Source organism: Pantherophis guttatus, chromosome 8, assembly GCF_059756535.1.
Source record: "Pantherophis guttatus breed Tessera chromosome 8, ASM5975653v1, whole genome shotgun sequence".
Classification (NCBI taxonomy): Eukaryota; Metazoa; Chordata; class Lepidosauria; order Squamata; family Colubridae; genus Pantherophis; species Pantherophis guttatus.
Window position 1 is genome coordinate 18,818,777 of NC_142070.1, and position 16,266 is coordinate 18,835,042.

Sequence of the window (16,266 nt, forward strand, 5' to 3'; positions counted from 1 at the left end):
AAACGCTACGAGGACCTTCCGCGTATCCGCGAGGCAGGAGAAGAGAAGCAAGACTACTCTTTCCTACAATATATTTTGTGAAAAGGACGGTCACGAAGATGGCTTTCCGCGAAAGTAGGTTGTGTGGGGGTGCGGGGAGAGAAAAAATTGCTGCGCGGACTGAGTAAAAGCAACGGGATGAAATGAATGAATAAGGAGTAGGTGGATGTGAGGCTGCTGCCAGGCGTCTTATTGCAGCGTAAGTCCCATAGGATAGATTCATTTCTGAGTAACTGCCTATATGGAGATTCTTCAGTCATCCAGGTTGTCCCAAAGGTGCTTTTTTTCAAGAGGCAACTGGACTTTGTTTTTTTCTTTAAAGACGTTTCGCTACTCACCCATTAAGCTTCTTCCGCTCTTCTTCTTCAGCTCAGAGCTGAAGAAGCTTCTTGGATGACAAGCAAAACGTTTTCAAAAAAAAAAAAAAAAACCCAGAAAGTCCAGTTGCCTCATGCAAAAAGCATCTTTGGGATTTCTGAGTAACCTTGTTTAGGATTGAGCGGTGAGGATCAACTACTAGGATTATGGAAGAGCACTATCCATATCTGCCAATAGTTTAGTAAAATACTACCTACCAGTGTCTTTTTAGGTTGAATAAAGGCACTTTCGCCAGCTATAAGGGATGCAGGGCTTGTCTTCTGGAGTAGCTGATTGTAGACAAGAACTGAAGGCAGAGCATCACAACATATCCACAGTAAGAGTGTTTGTAGTTCCTACTACTACTACTAATAGTTAGTAGTTTCTAACTATTCTGGCAATCAATTTGAGATTCTCTAAACAATAGTTTCCCTTCTAAGGGGGATAAGTGGTTACTAAAGAGAAAGACTTCCTCCCCACTCCTGATAATTCAGTTTTATTTGCAGCAATACAAGAGTTCTTCACTATTTGCTTTCTGATTTTTTTTTAATTCAAACCCCTGTGAACCATCGGGTTTCTTTTCCCAAATACATTTTTATTAAAAAAATTAAAACATAAAGGTAAAAGCTAATACAAAGGAATAGGCAAAGGAATGCAAAGGAAAAGAGAAAGAAATCAAAGAAAAAGAAAAAAGTGCAACCCCCCCCAAGTTAATAAAAATAGAAAGAAGAAGCATATAAACAAGTGGTTTTGATATTCTTCATAGTGGTTATAAATACAGATATATTTTACCCATATCTCTAAAGTTAGACCATTACTCTTCTTTACTATGGTTACTGTCTAATCATTAGAACCATAAGTCACAAGTTCAGTTTTTTTCATTTTTACACAAAGCATCCATAAGAGAAGTCCAGTAAGCAAAAACATGTAGATGATGTCTTCTCTAATCAAAATAGTTAATTTATTCATTTCAACTGAAGTCTGAACTTCATTAATCATTCTTCCATAGTGGGTAGATTCGAATCTTTCCATCTCAGATTCCATCTCTGTGCGCACAATACTCTCACTGCTCTGACTCTATACTGTATCTGTTTTGGGGAATGAATTGTTTTCAAGGAAGTAGAGTACAGGAACATTTCTATAAGACCCATAAGCTCACTTAAGAACAAGACAAAATTTACTGGCTGAGCTTACACATTGCATCAAATGGTTGTGATTGGACACTGAACTACAACCTAGCCAAGTGCATTTTAGTTTAACATGATAATCATTAAGTTATCCATGGGTTCATATGAATACAGCTAGTGTGTGTTGTTTGGTTTTGGCTTAGGATAATATAGGAATCCAGTCTTTGTTAGCTTATAAAGCAGAGTTCATGACTTGGTATTCTTTGAAGCTTGCTTCTGTGGTTTTACAAACTAGCAAAATAAACCATGGTTTACACACTGGAACAATGCACTCTGACAAATGTGAACATGTAGATCAGTTGTGTAACCTGGTGCCTCCCAAAAGTGTTAGGGCTAAAAATAAATAAAATTTCCTTTCTGCTTCTGAGTCCTTCTACTGATTTTATAAACATATTCTAGTAAATTTCTGGTGACAAAATGGAAGTACAGTAGTTTCCTATTTCTTCTAGGATGTTTTGTTAATCTCCCAGTCTAGTCTAGGATTACTTCATGGTGTCTTCTCCAGGTCCTAATCAGGTGTGACTCTGCTCAACTTTTCAAGATCAGCCTAGATTAACTAGGTACTGTAACTTCCAGAAATCTCAAAATATCTGGTCAGCATAAGGATGGAAGGCACAGGTAACACACATAAGGATGGAAGGCACATCTCAAAAGATGCAGTCTGGGCCGAACCAACTTTTGGTTGCATTAACCAAAAGAAAAACATTACACCATTTTGCATCCTTGGGCATACCCAAAAGAAGAAAAAATAAAAGACAAATGCCCATTTTCTAAGTGTGAGAAGATAGATTTCACCAAAGTATACTGGTTCCCATTTCTTCTTCCTTGAGCACACTAAGGGTGAAAAATATACAAATTGAAATAATAAATCAAATGCATGCATTTTCTAAGAAGTCTGCTTGAAAAAGCAATAGGTTTTGCTTACTAAGTTAGGGAAACAAAGCATTTATTTCTTGCCTTGTTCCATATATACTGCTATTTTGCTAAAATACCTAGTCACAATTCCTGGGATTGCTTTCTGGCCAACTAATTAAAAAAACAAAATTAACTCTGTAACTCAACATCTGTTAATTGTGTTAATGGCTTATTTGTTTGCTGCATAGTAAACTAAGGGAGACTCAACTTAAGATACATGCGAACAATTAGTATGAAAATGTTATGTGCTTCGCTGTGCTGTGCCCTAATGGATTACTCATTATTAGGTGTGGTAGACATTATGCTTTTATGCATTTAACCAATTAAAAGAAGACTTAGACATGGTTGGACTTGATTTGGAATGCATACTGTGACAATTTTGGAAAGCTCCCAGGCCATGCTAAGATAATGAATATTCCTAGAACCAAGTATTGAATAGGAAATTTGCCGTGAAGAATTAGTTGGGCTCTATTACAGCTCCAGAAACATTATTTTGTGCTCCTAGATTTCCTCTTTTATCTGCAGCTTCTTATCTTACATTCCCCTTCTCATTTCAGATTCCTTCCCAAGAGAACCCTAAGATCCTAGATCCTATGCTAACAGAGGATGAATGCAGCATTCATACCAGGAAATTTGGAAAACTGACTTCCAAAATCGTGAACCAGGAACAAGTTGACTCCCATCTCTCATTCCACCATGTTTTGAGCACAGCAGCCAATTATTGGTACCATAAAGAGGCAATTTGGCTTAGTGGTCAAGCACCAGGCTAGAAAACGGAAGACCGTGAATCCAAGTCCAACCTTTCCCATGAAAGCCAGCTGAGTGACTTTGGGCCAGTCTTTTTCTCAGCCCAATTCATCTCACAGATTGCTGTTGTGGGGAAGATAGGAGGAAGGTGAGATGGATAGGTTCACCACCTTGTAAAAACAATAAGGGCAGGATTTAAATAAATAATATAAAAGGACAAATTATAAACATTTTGAGGGATCCTTGATGCTCCCTGAACTTGGTTGTTTTCTTGCAGACATTTCTTTACCCAAGCTAGGTACCTAGTTTGTTACCTAGTTTGTGTGTTATCCACACTTGAACATATTCTAGTGAAAGAAGTGAGTTCAGAAGGTCCTGTTTTATCCTGGTAGAGAGGACAAACTCCAAAGCTCCAAAGGAAGCTGAAATTGATCAATATGAAATAATTGAAACAAATGGTGGTGGCCAATAGGAGTACTAATGCATAGGAAGGAAAGAACAAAGAAATTGGTGGCTTTGGTCATTAAAGAATTTGCCCCCTTGTGTATATTTGATACATATTTTGTTGCCTTTTTATTGTGTTTTAAATGCAACGTTTTATAATCAATTACATAATTTTGTAATTAGCATGGTTCACTTTCTCTCTATGGCAAACCTATAATCTCCATCATTATCACTTAATGTAAATAAGATGACCTACTAAACTATTAAGAAATTTGAATTTGAGGAGTGTGCTTCTATGTATGATTTATGGTTTGTGCAGCCTAATCTTTCACACGTGTTATCACGGAAGGGGAAATGGTTTGTGTGAGTTTATAACTCCAACAAAAAACTACCTATCGCAGTTCAGCTATAGAAAGAGAAATTAAAGAGAGTAAAGAGTTTTTATGCCTTTTCTAAACTTTCCATGTATGCTCAAAAGCAAAGTGGATGTGTGATGATAATTATTAATACAGAATTAAGAGTTGCAACATTTCTCCCTGCAATAAGAACCAGTAAAGTGGAAAAAGTTAATACACCATCTGTTGTTTCACTAAAAGCAGGTGAAGTGCATTTACAACAGTTACACAATCCGTCTAATATTTAGATTGTCACGTACATCAATAAAGAAGGCTACTGCCTACATTTCTGTTCCTACCTAACATGTAAAATTGTTTTTACAGCATAGAACTTTCTAGCTGTAAGGTATATAGTCATTTTATAGATAATTTTGTTCTTTTTGCAGGGTACATAGGAGTAAAATACTGTAGGCACCATGCTTGGGAGAACATGCATAATATTTACAATTGCTTTAATCATATAGAGTTTCCAGGGAAGTTAGCTTGCTTTTGTTTAGAACTGTTGGGGACTGTACCAGTAATCCATAAAACCAGAATATGCTGCTCCTTCGAATTCTCAGAGACATTCACTGATAAAGGAGCCCCATGGGGTGTATCTCTTTCCAGAATTCAGCCAACTGGGAGTTACATGAGGTAGAAATTAAAGAAAGGGGAAAGGGGAAGCCATTTCATGCCACTCAGTATATCGATTACTCTTCATACATCTACTAAAAGCACCAAATGTAAAGAAATAGTATTAATAGCAGTATTAGTTATAGTTATTTCTACTTATGTTTGGATTGGACCTAAAGCAAAACAGGATTTAGTCCCCTACAGAAACACCTTGAACAGGGCAATATACTTATTAGTAGTATTTATTGGAAGGAATCCCCAACACCCGGGGATCCATAACATTATCTCACAATACTTTGCCTTTCCAATTTATTTAGAGAATGTGTGTGAGTGTGTCTGTCTGTCTGTCTGTCTGTCTGTCTATCATCTATCTTCATTTTTCCCTCGGGATATTGGTTGGCCTATCATTCTCTCCCAATGTTACATTGCAAAAACTATTTGGCTGAGAAAAAGCGACAGGCCAGAAATTTCTCAGCAGGGATTTAAATGTAGTTGTCGTTACCGATTTAAGTCCTTAGCTGGTTTCGAAAAGCAAAGCAAGGTCCAACTTGGTTAGTTCCTGGATGAGAGACCACCACGAAATCTCAGGGGTTTTTTTCTGGCTCCCTCTGCTAACAAACAGAGATGAGCACCGCCCCCTAGAGTCCGACACAAGAAAATTTGTAAAATGCCTCATAAGAAGACAATTGTACCCTATGACTATCCTTAAGTGTTGTACCTTATGATTCTTGATGAACGTATCTTTTCTTTTAGGTACACTGAGAGCATATGCACCAAGACAAATTCCTTGTGTGTCCAATCACACTTGGCCAATAAAAAATTCTATTCAATGCTAGACCACTTCCATACCATTATCAACAAAAACACCTGGCGATAACAACAACGTCACAGGGGAAAGGAAAATTGAGTTCCTTAGCCCATTGATACCACTGCATGCTTATTCCAACACATAATAGGGAAGATGACGAGCTTTATATCCTACCCGGTTAAGCATAAAAGTTGCTTATTTCTCCGCCCACCCACTAGATTCCCTTGGTGGAGGAATCCCTTATTTTTTATTTCACGCCACTTTCTGGCAAAAGAGAGGCAGTCCAGCTAGATTCATTTATTTTTTAGAAAACCTGGATATTTAGACGCCTCCAAGATTTTCGATCGGTGCGTCTCTCCCAACTCAGCCCCAAGCAAAGAGTAACATTCCAGGATCGCGGCTCAACTGGTTCGCCACGGTGGGCGATTCAGAAGGGGCGCATAGGGGGATTTGCTTAAAATCTGCGCAGAGTGTATATCAAGCAGAACCGAGCTCGAAAGCCTTCCCGATTATCCCGCTTTCACAGACGGGGATTCACCCGCAAGGCGATCGGCTGCGCCACAGAGGCGCAAAACGGGCGCCCCGATCCTGAGATGAGAAGTTCCAAGAGGCTTGCAAACTCCCGGGGATTCCCTCCTGAAACTCCTCGAGCGGACGACATAACGGAGCGATCTATTCTGCTGCCTAAAGGGCGCCCAAGCGGGACGAAGGGAAAGCCATGAGTAAATAATGGGGAAATGCAGAAGTTTGTACTCTTTTTTTCCCCGCCGCCCCAGCCTCAAAAATGCTGCCTGGGATCGCCTATCTATAGGCACCGTGAACAGAAAGCAATTCTGCTCCCGATCCAAAGGAGCTCAGCTTTCCGCGAGCTACTCACAAAATCCGAACTGGAATCTCCGATTAGGAAGGAGCGGAGCCTTCCCTTGCGCTTCCCTTTAAAACTGCTTTTCAAAGGATGAAGACCAGCGGTGCACCCGCCGTCAACTGCAGCAAAAAAAGACGTTTTCGTCTTTTTAAAAAAGAAGCTTGTAAGAAAATCCAAAGGACAGGGGGTAAAAAAAAACCTGTTTTAAAAGGAGCTGTCTTGAGGGGAGGCAAAACAAAATAGGAAAGGCTTCTTTGCTTTCAACTTTTTTTAAAAAAAAAAACAACCCGCCGTGCCTTGCTTGAATCTCCGGGCATGGAAAATTGTCTTCCCCCTCTTTCATTCCACACAGATCTGTGGTAATGCTGGAGTTCTGCCAGGAAAAAAAAAAGAAAATAATAATAAGAAATTGCAATGGAGTAGTTAAGAACTGAACTGGAACTTCCCAACATCTCCTCCTCCTCCTCCTCCTCCTCTTCTGCACATGCCCTTAGGGAAACAAGAAGATATAACAGCTGCCAACTCAAAAAAGTTGTTGGGATTATGGATATCATACGTGAAATGCTTTGGAAATGTGATTTATGTAGCAAAACTTACCTGCTGCCACCAGATGGGAAACTGTTTTGTACGCATACCCTGCAGCCATTTTGAACAAAATATTATTTACTGGTCAATAACAGTAGAGAAAAATCTTATCTTTCAGTTGGGTGTAGGAGTCACAGAAGTTAGCAACCGTGAAAATTAACTGTAAAATACAATGGCAATAACAATATTACATGCCCACAGATCCATCATGCTATTCCATTCTGGAATAAGTGAGGTTAAGCAAAGTGGAAAATAAAGCAAAGAAACCAAAGAAATTAAAGGCCAGAAATAAGAAAAGTAGAAAGAAACATGCCTAGAACTAATTTGTACCAAAATACCTTCACTATATAGCTCTCTCTGCTTGTCTGCCTTTCCAATCTTTACTTCCATCATTTTTATCTAATTATTATTATTATTATTTATTAAATTTATTTGCTGCCCATCTCACCACAAGGTGACTCATAACACTGCTACATAAATTGTCTTTTTGTTCTTGTTTTTCTCTGTTCTGAAGAATGGATCGACCTCTTTCCCTGCATCTAGTCCCATTTATTCTAGCTTCTTATTTCTGTTTTGTGAATTGATCCTTATTCTCATTGTATGATCAAATCACCTCATTTCATCTACATTCATTCAGCACTTACTCATTTTTGTTCTTATATTAAGAACTTTTAAGAGCTCCATTTCTAGGGCAGTCAACTAACTTTCTATGTTTCTCCTGATACATCCAAGATTCAGTTCTATAGGATAGGATAGGATAGGATAGGATAGGATAGGATAGGATAGGATAGGATAGGATAGGATAGGATAGGACAGCTCAGGACAGGACAGGACAGGACAGGTCAGGACATGACAGGATATTCTTTATTAGCCAAGTGTGATTGGCCACACAAGGAATTTGTCTCCAGTGCATGTTTCAGTGTACATACCAATAACAAATGATAGGTCATATATTATAAATCATAGCTACAAAATCATTAATCATAAGTTACAAGCATCAAGTGATAAATCATCATAATAAACACATTAGACAGAAATAAACACATTTTATGTTTACCAGCATTTAACCAATCTTAAATATTCTTCACCCATTTTCCCATCTTTGGAAATTTCCTGTCATCATATACAAATATATCTACTGGTTCTAGCGTTTTGACATTTATGTATAACTTGTGATTGTTCATTCATTCATTCATTCTGTCAACTACCTTGGACTTTGATACATTAATTTTAAGATTCATGTCCAGCACTACATCTTATGGTCCATTTAGCATTCTAGGAAGTCATTTCAGTTCTCAATCAACAGTAGTACATCATGTAGACAAAAGTGCAGGTATATTCACATCTCTAACTAGCACACCTTTAATGCATTTCTTATATGTGTGTCTAGAAATACATGAAATAATTAAGGAAACATCTCACATCCTTATCTTATTCACTGCTTAGTATGGAAATATTCACTAAGTATTCCATTTATTTTTTCTCATTTTCCTTTTATTGTATGCTACTCTTATCTCATTCAGTTAACCAACTTCCAACTCCACAAAATATTCAAGTTCATTATCTTATGATTTCTCTAAACCAGCAAATGTTAAATAAAATATCTCAAGGACCTGCTGAAGAGCAAAAATCTGTTCAGCAGCCCTGCATGGCATAAAGCCATATTACGCTTCTCAAATTTTACTTGTTAGTTCTTTTTTTACACTCTTTTCAGTCAGAATTCTACCAAAGCTTTCCAAGCCACACTTAACAGACAAATCCACCTGCAGATTTTGCATGCATTCTGATTGCCCTTCCTTTTGCAAAGGGAAGCCATAATGCCAATCTTCCATTTGTCAGTAAGATACTCAATTCACAAGTTAAAACAAATTGCACACTAGAGCAAGGCATCTATACTTGATAAGAAAAAGATTTTCTCATCAGGCAAAACATAAGAGAGGCGGCCAGCCAAACTTCTGGGGAACTAAATGGCAAAGAAACTTCAGTTCTAGTTAAATTCCTGCCCCTTACAATAAATGTACCCAGCTAAAGATATCTCTGTGGTTATCTTCTTTCAGGATATTTTTTTACTCTTCAGTCTGGTTCACAACTTTAGTATTTTCTGATATATTGTATGGACTGATATGTTTCACTCCCATTTAAGGCCATTACCAGAGCTAAGTAACCACACTGAGCTGGTACAAACTGTCCGTATAAAATTCACCTCTTCCATTGCCTGACAATGCTTCGTTTTATTTACTTCCATAACATTCCTGTAACAAAAATGGGATGGTGAGTTCCAATATAATATTATAGACCACAAGAGACCCGATGAAATGAAAATATCCCCATAAACCATTTGATACACATACAATTGTTGACACTGATAGTGGACCCACACTATTATCTGATGTACACAATTACTGCATTTGGACGGAGAAATGAAGAATATTGGACTTACCTAACACAGTAAAATAAATCAAGTATATAATGCATGTTTCTGATTAGATCTTTACGTATCTGCAAAAACAAAAGCTTCCTTAAATAGATGTTTCATCTCCTCTCTTTTTTTTTTTTACTGAAACTTCTCAGTTTCATAGCTGTTTGGAGAAACCTACTTGTCTTACAGAATCACTTCAGCAGCTTTCTGCATGGTTCCAAAAAATAACACTTTTTAACATCTCCAGCAAAGGATGGGGAATTAGGAGGTTTTCTCCCTTGTGGAAGTTTATCGGGGTTACCTAAGCATCAGTGTTGACTGACTTTTACAGCAGCAATAAAATCCTTGATTTAATGATTGTTGGAATGGAAGAGGTACCTGTTAAATCAGCATGTCTGTTAAATCTGAATTGGCTTTAATGCATTTTCGGCATAGGTAACGTGGAAATGGGATTTTATGAATGTGGAATTCAAATATTTTCACATGCATAAAATAAGAAATAATATGTTATATATGTGGATAAATAAACCATGTAAAAATTATTCTGTAGGAGAAGAAGTGGCAGAATTTGGGGGCAGAGTTAAAAGAGAGATCAGCCTAGAATCCTTACATAGCCACAAATGGACTAAATTCAATCTCTCCTGAATTCCATGGACCCTTATCTAACTCCAAGTAGACGCTGACCTTTAGTTACAAAGATTCCTGCACATAAGCTGTTTTGCAGTAAATCAATTTAATTGGACCTTCACATGTGGACCTGGCCTGACATCATCTTATCTATTATATCCAATGTGTGCTAAACTGACATCCATTAAGTAGATGGTTTATTACACTATTAAAAAGAAGTGAAGAAGTCCCCTCTTTCCCCCTTATAAAATAGTGAAAATCTGGTTTTTTCTTATCTTTTCAAACAATGAAAATAAATTTCTTCAAAACAGGATCAACATTAGACTTAAAATATTTAGCACACATAATTCTTTCTCTAAATATACTGTATCTATATTTTCTCCCTTGCTGTAGGTAAGGTAGGAAAAAACCCGAAAGACTACTAATATTATATCATTGATATTTTATGGTGTCAACTATTATCAACTGGTCACTTATCCACGATTAAGAAGCACTCTTTTTTAATGTATTTTAATATATATTTTTGAAAAAGTATACACACCAGAGGAAGAGAAAGAACAAGGCAGTAAAATAAGATCCAAGTGAAAAATAAACAAGAGGTTTACAAGTTTTGCATAAATTATAGGTTTTCAGTATATCATTATAGATAGATTTTTTTGGAGGAAGAATTTTTTTTCCGTTGGCGATAGCCCCTAAACACACTTCAGTGCACATTACTTGTGAGTCCCAATGCATTCATTCCACTTAATTCTTATGAATTCTTATGCAAAGGATAAGGCTGCATGGGGTAATTCAGTGTTGGTTTCAAATGTTCTACAAATGCTGAGCATCTCTCTCTTAGAACTATACAACTCAATTTTCACAAGAGAGGATTTTCAAATAGCTAGTCAGCAACTCATGAAACTTGCAGAACTGCCTTCTTTATAACAATTACAATAGCTATTTGTATCATATTTTCCAAGGTACAAAACTTTGTACTTTGATTGGTCAGAAAATGTGATATCCTTGCAACAGAATCTCAAGGGAAGACTTATACATGGAAAAAAAATCCTTTGTGCAAGTAGACAAAGACTGATGAACCAAATCAGCATGTGTACAACATTAATATGCATATCTACTGGAATCTAGGATACAAGGAATGATGAACATAAGGAAGCCAAAGCAAACTGGTTGTTTCAAATACCAGAATTAATCATGCCTTCCTTAAAATAAAAAAAAACTAAGCTAAACTAAATAACCCACTTTGCTTATTTTGCAGGACCTGGAAATAAGATTTGTACCTCTCACATAACACTTTTAGTAATAGAAAATTACTAGGCTAGGTTAATAGCTTTAATCATACCTGTGCCACATGTTGCAGTAAGGGCACATTTACTGCACGTGGTACCAAGGGCACAATCGTCTGCATGTGGTACCAAGATCTAAGCATAATGAAACATTCTTCCCCTATTCTATGAAACTAAAAAGTCTAATCAAGAGATGAACTTGCAAGTCAAAACACTGTTGCATGCATCCCACAATTAGGAATACTCTAAATGCAGCGTATTGACATATTTCAATTTCAATTTTATTATTAACTCATTATTAACTATTATTATCATAAACTCAAGATAAATTAATATCCTAAGCACTTTGAAATTCAGTAAGAAACGTGAATATGAGAACAAAGTTTTACTGCTTTTTTATTGATTTAGAAAAAGTACATCATAAAGTAAATAGGCTTGATGATTGTAGAACACTTTGGATAATATGAATTGATGGCTGGTTGCTGAACACATTAAGAATTACATATGATGGAAATATATGGAACATTACTATTTGTACTATCTCTTAAACTATAACCAATGCAAAGATGCAACATTTTTAAAATAATATGTAATAACATGTAAATAATGCATATATATGTGTTAACACCACGGAACCGGAAAACGTTGAATTGTACTGTTATATATTATAATAAAAAACCAATTTAAAAAAAAAAGGAAATATATGGAATGGTTAGCAAATGGTTTGGCACTGAACTGGGAATAAAAAAATGGGTGAATTTGTGAGATCTGCTAAAAGAGAGATAAGTTTAGAGAATAAAAACTGTATGAAGTTGCGGAAGCATGGATAAATATGGAAAGATATAGTGAATGATGTTGGCGTAAAGTCATTTTGCTCTGTTTCTTTTTATGTTTATTATCTATAGAATTAATTTATTTTTTACACAATTTTTAGTCCTTTGCTTCACTTTGCATAATGTTGCTCACTTAAAAGAAATAATGTGATTGATATGAATGTATGTGTGCATGTAAGAACTGAAGCAGGGTCTAGAAAATATTGTTCTTGTGTTATAGGCGAGTTATTTTTATATCCTGTTAACAATTGTAGGTCAAATAGTAAATTCAGCTCTCTTTTTGGAAACAAAAATGCCAACTCAGTTTAGCATCTGTATACAATATGTGTGCTTAAACTCTCAGGAAGAATCATTGGCATATGCTCCATGAGCAATGATTACATATATGATTACCTGATGTGTCATTTCTAAATGTCACCTAGGGCACTTGTCCTGAGATATTTATTATGCTATTGTCATATCTTATTCACGTAATTTGACAATGGGTCCAGATGCAATATTCATTTATAATATTCCTACCTATTTTCTTTCCCACCAGAAAATCAGTTAAGGAAGCAGGACAACATAGTTGGGTAATATTTTTCAATTGTAGCTGTAGGATCTCTGTATCGGGAAGCATTGCTTGAATATTAAGGCTACTTAAGCCACAGCTGTAATGAAAATTACATACTTCATTCAATAGGGCCCAGGGTAAGTCATATATACACAACTGTTCACCCCAGCTGTCTCTTATTTCCTACCCTCCAAGTACTGAAATTCAATTTATTAATTCCCAGTCATAGCCTTACGTTTCCTAAAAATTATGGGAGTTGAAGTCCAAAACTTCAAAGGTCACCAAGTTGAGGAAATCCAGTTTAAATGGAGAAATACACAGAAGATATTCCTCAGAAGGAAAAATTCCACTAAAGGAGGAAGTTCTTGGATGTAAAAACTTTGAAGCTTAGTTTCAAAGATATTTCTTTTTTTAGCTATACTAATCAGACCTGGAAGAGGCTGCTTTAGGACTTGCGTGAATTAATATGCATAAAGTCAACTACAAGGACACAAAGAGATGAACCAGACTGAGATGACTCAATCTGTCATGGGGTATTTCCTTAGGGGTTGTATTGGTAAGTCAATCTGAAGGGTGTGTTTGTGCGATAATAGGTATTAGGCAGAGGATGAAAATCTTGAGTAATGTATAGTGGGATGTAAGGTCGTCACTGCTCAGCTTGATGCTAATGATCATAACCGGAAGCACTGATCAAATAGATGACTGTCTTGGGAGAACACTATATGAATCATTAAGTGAACTTACATGTGTTCACTCTGACTTTAAGCAGCTGATCTCAAGCTGCTTTTCTGATTTATAAAGATCTTACAGCCAAAATGTAGAAGGGTGACGTCTATATTTAGAAAAACCAATGTACAAACACCTAAGAATTCTTGTGTCAGACTAAAACACTTATCAGCACATATTATGGCAGGCCACAGTCCATTTCATCAGTTGTAACCTTTCTGTAAAAAAAAAAAAAGTATTGTTGATTGTTTCCTCTGTGCCTCCTATACTATCTTTGGTGGGAAGGCCAGAGAGCAGACATACCTTAATAAATATATGCAGACATACCCAGGAGAATTATTTCATTTAATCAGAAGTGACTTTTCAGAGGGGGGAAAAAAGCAAAGTGCGACTATAATTCTGGCCTTAAAATAATAGTTTATTAATGCAACCCTTATGCTGTAAATTAAAAAACAAATTTATTCATTAAACAATGAAAGTTTAATTCATTTTTTGTTCTCTAAGGATAAAGTATTTTTACTTAGAAAAGTTCCCATAACTTCTTTCCTATTGGAATTATTTCATCACCATTCTTCCTCCACCTGTATTAATGCTACATATGAGGGGCTCTAGTAAAGGCATGGAATTAAAAAGAGGGCTGTGAAAATATTTACAGACCCCTCACATCCTGGACATAAACTGTTTCAACTCCTACCCTCAAAACAACGCTATAGAGCACTGCACACCAGAACAACTAGACACAACAACAGTTTTTTCCCGAACACCATCACTCTGCTAAACAAATAATTCCCTCAACACTGTCAAACTATTTACTAAGTCTGCACTACTATTAATCTTCTCATCGTTCCCACCCCCATCTCCTTCCACTTATGACTATAAGTTTTTTGCTTGTATCCTTACAATTTATATTGATATTGTTTCCTTATTGCTTATTTGTACCCTATGACTATCATTAAGTGTTGTATCTTATGATTCTTGATGAACATATCTTTTTTTAATGTACACTGAGAGCATATGCACCAAGACAAATTCCTTGTGTGTCCAATCGCACTTGGCCAATAAAAAATTCTATTCTATTAGGGAGAAGGGAGCCTTGAAATTAAGTTAAGGCATTGTTTTTTTAGGGAAAGTATCTCTGTCCAATTTTGAGTTAACTGTCACTTCTGTCACCCCGCCTGCTGTTTCTCATTAGATGGGACTATTCAACACTCAACACAAGATAATGAAGGGGAATTTGGGGAGAGCAGGAAAGACAAAGGCTATCTTGCCTAGGCCAACTGAATGTCTCTAAATTTTGCCCCAATGTTTTATCCACAAGGAGGTAGATTTCTCTGCCTTAGAATTCTCTCCAGAACATGCAAAGCTGGCTGTCATGCTGATTTATTTTAGTTAACAGCCAACGACATTGTGTTTGTTTGAGCAACTGCCCCCCAGGTCCAGATTATCTCTCAAATTAAACTTTGTGTTAATTTTTAATATATTTTACTTTTGATGAATGGTTTTTATTGTACAACTTAATGCTGTGCTTTTCTTTTTATTACTTTTATTGTTTACTGTTTTACTCTTAGACTTTTTTATTGTAAAATTTTTTATCATCTGTGTTGCTTTGGCTCCTGGGCAAGAAAAGAGCTGGAAATATAATTGTCATCACTGCCATGATCATCATCGGATGGAGCAGTGGCATTTGTTCATTTCTATTATAATACACTTTCCAACTTTTCATGGATGTATAATTTTCATAACCTTGCTTCCTCCCACTCTGAATCAACCAATGAAACAATATTTCTGCTTGGTGTCCAAATAGCTATAAGTTGAGCCATGGTGGCACAGTGATTAGAATGCAGTATTGCAGGCTAATTCTGCCAACTGCCAGCAGTCGATCCTGACCAACTCAAGGTTGACCCAGACTTCCATCCTTTCAAGGTCAGTAAAATGAGGACCCACATTGTTAGAGGCAATATGCTCTGTAAACCGCTTAGAGAGTGCTGTAAAGCTCTATGAAACAGTATATAAGTCTAATTGCTATTGCAATTAGGAAAGTCTCTAGGCTGGTAGAAAAGTATGCTGACATAAACAATGCACTCTTACTGATACGTCTCATTATGGTTGACATACAATCATTTGTTTAATGATAGTTCAAAGTTACAATGTTGAAAACAAAATCTTTCAGAAGGCTGAAAAATATTCTCATATCTATGACTGGTCCTCATATATATGAATTTTGTAGCCTCCATGTGATCATGTGATCAAAATTCAAAATAAAAATGGTTGCAGCCTCCTGTCAATAGGTAAAGCAGAATTAACAACTGTGTGAGTCACTTAACTACTGTGGGGATTCATTTAATGACCACAGCATGGGTATGGCTCAATTAATGACTGCCTCATTTAGTGCCTTGATTTTGTTTGATGAAAAGTACTGTGGAAAAGAAGCTCCGGCTGGTTTCAATAATCTCTTCCAATAACACATACAACACCAGAGAACATTCTTATTATTCTTATTTCTTGACCCTGCTTACATTGAATGAATGACACCAGCCTACAGATGACAAGGAAAGAGAAACAGCATGGTGTAGTGTGAAATACATGGAAGTTGTCCACATGCTCTTGCTTAATGCCGTCCCTCATTGGTGCATGTGATTTGTCAGTCAGGGTATTCCTGAATTCAGGCCTGATGCTCTTCTGAATCAGTCTAAACTCAAAAATACTCCACTTGAAAAGGAGTGGAGAAAAGGCCTGGGATGAAGAGGATAGAGTGATCAATAACAGTGAGTTTATTTTCAATTAGTATTATGAGGGAATGGCAGGTCTGGTAGAGAGTGGCCAAGAAGTTCAGTTTTGATCTTCTGACTGGCAGCAATCCATGTTAGA

At 36.6% G+C, this 16,266-nt stretch overlaps 1 long non-coding RNA gene across 1 annotated transcript; it reads left to right on the plus strand.

The window, feature by feature from the left end:
- The first annotated feature begins 11 nt into the window (after positions 1-11).
- On the plus strand, positions 12-3,966 carry LOC117678968 (uncharacterized). The gene is made up of 2 exons (XR_004595196.2): positions 12-114; positions 3,056-3,966. It is a non-coding gene; the product is annotated as an uncharacterized LOC117678968 (long non-coding RNA).
- The last annotated feature ends 12,300 nt before the right edge of the window (positions 3,967-16,266 follow it).